Raw genomic sequence first — 7538 nt, 5'->3', positions numbered from 1 at the left:
TCTGCATTTCTTCTTGGTGTAGCCATTTTAATGGCCAGTAGTGCCGGGGTGTCCGGATACTTTTGATAAGATAGTGTATGTTAAGAATTGGACGGATCGAAAAGAAGAAATATTAAAAAGGTTAGGTGAGGAAAACCTATTAAAGTACCTTACCAGAAGAACAGACAGGCTAGTGAAGTCTGGTCTGGTGCTGGAGCGAGTAGTACAACGGAAAACAGCTAGGACATATAAAGGTTAGAACAGTGATGTCCAACCCGCGGCACGCATACGGCCGAAAGCAAGTATTAAAGCGATCCAATAAATGATCACACGATCCGTAAAACCAAACTTCCATAAAATTCCTTTTACGTGAAGTTATGATAAATTTATTATTCTCAATGTGAAGCTCTTGCTGCACGATGCTATTGTGTCACTGGTCCATCGCGGATGTTATTATTTCTTTTTTACTTTTTAAGTTTATTATGTGCGACCCAAAAATACTCGTCTCCTTCCAATGTGGCTCAGGTAAGCTGAAAGTATGGACACCTCTGAGTTAGAATAAGCACAAAAAAGTAATACAGAGGATGTTGCATGTAATGCGTAGTTACATATAGATGAAAAGATTAATACAACAAAAAATATGGGGAGCAGCACAAAACCGATCTTAAGACTGATGGCTCAAATGTGAAGGAACATCCCATTACAGTAAATGTTTAAAAAAGTCGGCATCACTTTTCGTACATAGAAGTTCACTGATTTTTGTTCGTAACCAGTTTGATATTGATGGCAATGTTTTTATTTTACGTCATCATGTAATTCATGCTGACTGCCATATTATATGTGGTTTTATTGTTATGGATGAACAGGTGAGAAATATAATGTACGAGTGTCATTCCTAACGTAACGTGTCCTAACGCTATGCCTCGCTTGATGTAAGGAGCGTAAACATTGGACGATTGAACAGTGGATAAACGTTGTGTGGAGTGACGAATCATGGGACACATGTGGCATGTGGCGATCCGGTGGCAGGGTTTGGGTATGTGTGTAGTGCTAACGGTAAAATTCAGAGGCGTGAGTGCTATGGTGTGGTCGTGTTTTTCATGGAGGGGGCTTGCACCCCTTGTTGTTTCGTGTGGCACTATCACAGCACAAGCCTAAATTGATGTTTTAACCACCTTCTTACTCCCCACTGTTGAAGAGCAATTCAGAGATGGCGACTGCATCTTCCAACATGATCGAGCACCTGTTCATAATGCACGGCCTGTGGCGGAGTGGTTACATGACGATAACATCCCTGTAATGGACTGGCCTGCACAGAGTCCTGACCTGAATCCTATAGAACACCTTTGGGGTGTTTTGGAACGCTGACTTCGTGCCAGGCCTCACCGACCGACGTCGATACATCTCCTCAGTCCATCACTCCGTGAAGAATGGGCTGCCATTCCCCAAGAAACCTTCCAAACACCTGATTGAACTTATGGCTAAGAGAGTGGAAGCTTTCATCAAGGCTAAGTGTGGGCCAACACCGTATTGAATTCCACCATTACCGATGGAGGGCGCCACGAACTTGTAAGTCATTTTTATGCAGGTATCCGGATACTTTTGATCACATAGTGTACGTAACAACGCAACGATCGGGTCGTGACGTCATCAGCACTGCGACAGATCTCGGTGTCCCGCCGACATGTGTCATGGAGATTGCACTGCGCAAGAGTTGCCACTGTTTACTTTATTTAGTACTAAAAAGCACAAAAATGGCTCTGAGCACTATGGGATTTAAGTTCTGAGGTCATCAGTCGCCTAGAACTTAGAACTAATTAAACCTAACTAACCTAAGGACACACACACATCCATGGCCGAGGCAGGATTCGAACCTGTGACCGTAGCGGTCGCTCGGCTCTAGACTGTAGCGCCTAGAACCGCACGGCCACTCCGGCCGGCTAAAAAGTACAACTAGTCTAATTTCAGTCTTTTTTTCTTCTTCTGTAAAAGAATTTACTGGTTTTGAATTTCTGTGGCCTGTCTGTACGTCCTAGCATAATATCGGTTGGTCCTGTACAAAACTGTAGTATTCGTGATTCCTTGGTCCCAGAGCGTGATCTGCTACTGCCGATTCATCTGTGTTGCCCAGACAACATAAGCATTTCAGTTCTTTAGGCTGCGTGTATATGCTTCTTTTCGGTGTTCTACATCTACATCTACACACATAATCCGCAATCAACCGTACAGCGTGTGGCGGAGCGTACCCTGTACCACTATTTGTTATTTCCATCCAGTTCCGCTCGCAAATAGAGCGAGGGAAAAACGACCATCTATACGCCTCAGTATGAATTTCTCGTATCTTGTCTTCGTGGTCCTTATGTGAAATGTGTGTTGGTGGCAGTAGAATCGTTCTGCAGTCAACTTCAAATGCTGGTTCTCTGAATTTTCTCAGTAGTGTTCCGCGGAAAGAACGTCGCCTTCCCTCCAGGTATTCCCTTTTAAGTTGCCGATGCGTCTCCGTAAATCGGAAGGACGACGGTTCAATCCCGCGTCCGCCCATCCTGATTTAGGTTTTCCGTGATTTCCCTAAATCGCTCCAGGCAAATGCCGGGATGGTTCCTTTGAAAGGGAACGGCCGACTTCCTTCCCTATCCTTACCTAATCCTATGAGACCGATAAACTCGCTGTTTGGTCTCTTCCCCCAAACAACCAAGCAACCAACCGTCTCCGTAATACTTGCGTGTTGTTCGAACTTACCGGTAACAAATCTAGCAGTCCGTCTCTGAACTGCTTCAATGTCTTCCTTTAATCCGACGTGGTGCGGATCCTAAACAGTCGCGTAGTACTCAACAACAGGTCGCAATAGCGTCCTATGTGCGGTCTCATTTACAGATGGACCACAGATTCCCAAAATTCTCCTGTAAATTAAATCGAGCATTCGCCTTCCCTGCCACAGTCCTCTCATGCTCGTTGCACTCAATGTCGCTTTATAACGTTCGCCCAGATAGTGTCAAGCAGGAAACTGCTAATGCTGTATCCGAACATTACCGATCTGTTTTTCCTTCTCATCCGCGTTAACTTACAGTTTTCTACATTTTCTAAATTCTTTATACGATTCTTGGAGTAATAAAGCTTACCAACTATGAAGGCGCAACAAAAATGTTCCATTGTTTCATGGAAGTTTTCCAGATTTATAAAAATGCTCATCATTTTCATATCCACGTCTGAAGTACACTTGTAAGGTGTCAGGCAAATCCAACACCTTCCATGAAAACCCTGACATAATAAGCAAATCCCGTAGTATGTCACATAGCTCCGAATAAATCGTGACATTAAATTAACCAAAGTAATACGAGTAACGAGTGAGCAAATGGAATACCACAGACTAACACAAGAATGCCTAAATGCATGTCATACCTTCCCACCGTAAGACAGACGCAGTTCCGAGGGGAGAAACTGAGAACAGAAGCCGAGAGCAGAACTGTGTTAAGCTAAAAGGGCCACCCTAGCCCCAAGTATTAGCGTGAGACTTTTTCGCGTCTCTGTTACGTCAGGACCACCCCCCAGCCCATGTTAAAAGATAGAGCCCTTCAGAAGAACAGTATAGATCTTACGATAACACTAAAACGACCACACCAGCTGCATGTTTTAGCGTGAGACTTTTTCGCGTCTCTGTTACGTTGAAAACTTTAAAAACATTACCCCACCACGAAAAGTATAACGTTTCTCATTGGATAGAAAGAATTTTTGGTCAGATGAAAACACAGCCAGATAGTTTTTTTAAACCAACTTCGGTAAATTGTAGTAAGGAGAAGTTAGGAGAGAGTTGCTTCCGAGACGGCGAGGTGAGCGGAGCTGTGCTGCCCGCTGCCCCCTGACAAACACCGACAAGGCAATGAACGCACCCGATGCCGCATAACAGCGCATAAATCTTCACTCAGAACTGCAGAAGTCTCATCTGTTACACCCCCTTCTTGCGTAATACTAGTGTCGATCGTCAATTAAAGCTCATGGTGTTCACATTTGCCACTTGAAGTAAAAATCTGAAATGCGATGATTTTTCTGTTATATAGTTATTGAGAAGCCACATCAGCCACTGTAATTTACGACAAGTTAGATAAGTAATTAAAGATAATTGAGGGTCACTGTAGACCATTTTGATAGTTTTCTCTCTTGTGAAACTTAATTTAAACCTAGATTATAGATGTGATATGGCATAGGTCATCCTTCGATCCATTGTAGAACTTGGAAACCCACTCAGGGAATATTCGTTCACATTTTTGTTGAACGCAGTTGGTTTTTATCATCCTGTATTAAAACATTTCCTTTTATCAATAGTGCAATTTATAAACAATGTTTTGTGAGTAGAATAAAATTTCCAATGGTAAACTTAACTGCTTTTTCGACGTTATTTTACCAGCTAACTAAAAATAGGAAATCCTTTAACCCCTTCCACTAAATTTTGTTAGTATTAAGATTCTTTTACAGGGAGTGCAGTGGAGCTGACGCTGAAATCATTAAGTATTTGGTTATATCATCGCTAGTCTCACTGAACTCTTCTGAACTCTACATGTCATGTGCGGTCTGGCGTCTCCTTATAATCTGTCGGTAAACTGAAGAGTGAGCGCGCGAGTCCCCACTCCGCCTAACCTGCTACGTCACACGGCCCGTCTACAGGCTGTTCCACAACGTAGTACAGTCCCTGCCGCGACGCGCGCTTTAAATCTGTGACGACGCCGTGTACAGATACGTCCCGTCTGCGTTTATTTTTAGACAAATGCGTTAAGATTATAAGGAAAACAAAAGAGGATAGCTTCTTCGAAACAAAACAGTATAGAGTAAATAATATTAACGTAAGAACGGAAGTCAGGATTCTACTACAAACATAGAACCGAATGCCTATTCATATGAATGTATGTTCCTCTATTCGTAAGACGAACCAGATATAGTGCAATCAGTCTGTAGAATTGAAGGCTTGTTCTTACTTTGTGTTTCTACTAAAAGGTAGAAGTTTTCCTTGAAGGGCTGCCTTAAAACTTAACAATTCTTGCAACGCGAGGAGTGCTTAAAAAGTAACCAGAAATTTATAATTACGTGTGTTGTATTAGTTCGATTCGCACTGCTTTTTTTGTCATTGTCTTCGTAAACGCGTCTGAAAAGTATTTCCAGGTAAATCCCATTTCACGCAATGGCTTGTGTAAAACATCTTTCTGCAACGAAAATGTATTTTTTGTTTCATGCTAGTGAGTAATTTCCGTAATGTGGGCATTATTTTTTGGTTTATGTAAAAGTCCTCCATTGTTTGTCGAATGACCGATTTTGTGAAACTGTCTATAACGATGGGGTTCCTCCCTAAATTATTAGTTTTCCTTCTCGGCGTTTCCAATAAACCAAGGCTTTGTTTTCGCGTACCTTCCTTATGCGTCCTATTTTGGCGAGGCTGACGTTTGCATAAACTGCAGCCCTTTGATTGGGGCTGGTAATATTAGCCAACCGTTCTTTTTGTGTAGCCTCCTTTAAACACAAGCTGTAATAACGTTAGAGACGATCGAACCCTCGTTCTGCGCAAGTATCTTCTTCGTATTCTGCACATTTTCTTGCAAATGCAGGCGATTATCCATCACTTCCGGATACTTAAGTATATCAGTGAGTACACAGAGTCAACTGACTGAGATTGGCAACTAAGATCCCACGAACAGAAACGACGTATATCACTGCACTCCGAAGTACACCACTAGATAGGTAATGGGCAACTGATTTTGGGTTGCCCTGTAGGCCAGTGGCAGGTTTCTTCCGGGAAAGGCCACTTCCCCCACCAAAAGCGCTGCTCGCTCTTGAGTTTACAGACAGACTATACCAGCAACAGGTCCCAGGTTCAGTCAGTTCCCTAAAAAACACGCTCAGAGCGTCGTTGCGCGAAAGTGGTAGGGAGACACGATATAGAACAAACAGACACCATGCAGAATGTTAGGAAATGGCGACCCTGCCAGGATGGTAAAATACCATGATTGAAGGGCGACCACATACCTAACTAGGTCAGAAAAAAATCCTGTTAAAAAATTTTCGTAATTAAAAAAAAATTTTTTTTGAAAGGCATAAATAGTTGAAAACAGTAGCTGCAGCGATAGATAGTGAGACATTCTAGCAGAGACAATAGCATACTTAAGTTATGAATTTTAAAAATTGTTAGAATTAAGTTTTCTCCTCAATGCAAGCGCACAGGTGGCGGATACATCGTTGACAAGTTGGTTCTGACCCAACAAATAAGTGAATGGATTGTCAGTCTTGGATATAATAAGTGTCAAGTCGTGTGAACAAAAAGTTTATGAAACGCATGAGATCGTATGAGCGCATGTTGACTCAAAGTAGGGCGCGTGAATTGCTTTTAAAACAGAAAATAAGGGATTCGGAAAGATTAGCAATGGCAAATCGAGACCTTGACCGAATTGAGGTAGAGACCCAGCATGAAAATGGACGGAGAATACAGGACAGTACAACGGACGATGCAGTATCGCGAGAAATAGGACATATAACGCACCATAACGAGGATAATGTACGTCAAGGCGTAGAAAACGTAAGTCAGCATACGACAGAGGAGCAGGAAAGTAGAGAGACAGTAAATGAGGATTCTAACTTGCGTCTTGAATACGTAGAACCCATAGTACAAGTAATCAGAGCTCCCTCACCACAGAGTACAAGGAATGCGAGCAGAAACGTGTCACATCACAGTTCAATGCAATCGGTTGCGAACCAACACTTGGGCGAAAACACAGAGCGTAGGACGTCGCAAGAAAAAGCAATAGGACCCACCAATCTGGCAGAATTATTATAACAAATTACGGAAACCATGACAAGGAAAATAAAGACATAGCGAACCAAATTCAAATTCAGAATGCAGAAACCACGAGACAAATGCGTACGATTAAAGAACAAAACAAAAAAATTCAGTTACACCTAAGTCATATTGAAGACGAGGCAAAAGAATCTCAAGAATTGATAGGAAACTTAATAAGAGGTCACAATCAATTGAGAACAGACATTGACAAGGTACAAGCGGACGTACAAACATTGCGTAATGACATTCAGGACGAGATCAAAACATTACGTAACAACACCCAGGGAGAAGTCAAGAAACTAGAGAAACAGATAAACGAAATTACTAGACAAGCAGCAGGTACAGCGCGTGAAGTTGTTGAAAACAGTGTGTTACACAAACGTATCACAAAAGCAGCGCTGAAAAGATATGATAAGCACATAGTCAAAATAGAAGCGCAAACGAAGCAACAGTTTCAGAAATTGCGAACAGAGTTGTTGCAAACCACTGAAGAGCGTAGTGAACAGGATCGAACAAGCACAGAGTCTGCAACCACATCCGTATCTGTAACAGCACCGGAAAAACAAGCAATTAACGAAGATATTACGCATTTGCGATTCCAATCACAGGCGGAAAGTAACATACGTAAAATCAGACAGCCTGCACAGCAACAAACACGTTTCGAAATTCTTGATGAACAAACGTCATCACAAACACATGCGGAACCACAAATGTATGTTTCAAGACAGTTTGGATCGTGCAA

Source organism: Schistocerca nitens, chromosome 6 (assembly GCF_023898315.1).
Source record: "Schistocerca nitens isolate TAMUIC-IGC-003100 chromosome 6, iqSchNite1.1, whole genome shotgun sequence".
NCBI lineage: Eukaryota > Metazoa > Arthropoda > Insecta > Orthoptera > Acrididae > Schistocerca > Schistocerca nitens.
The sequence above is the reverse complement of the archived record's forward strand: the minus strand, read 5'-3'. Positions refer to the sequence as shown.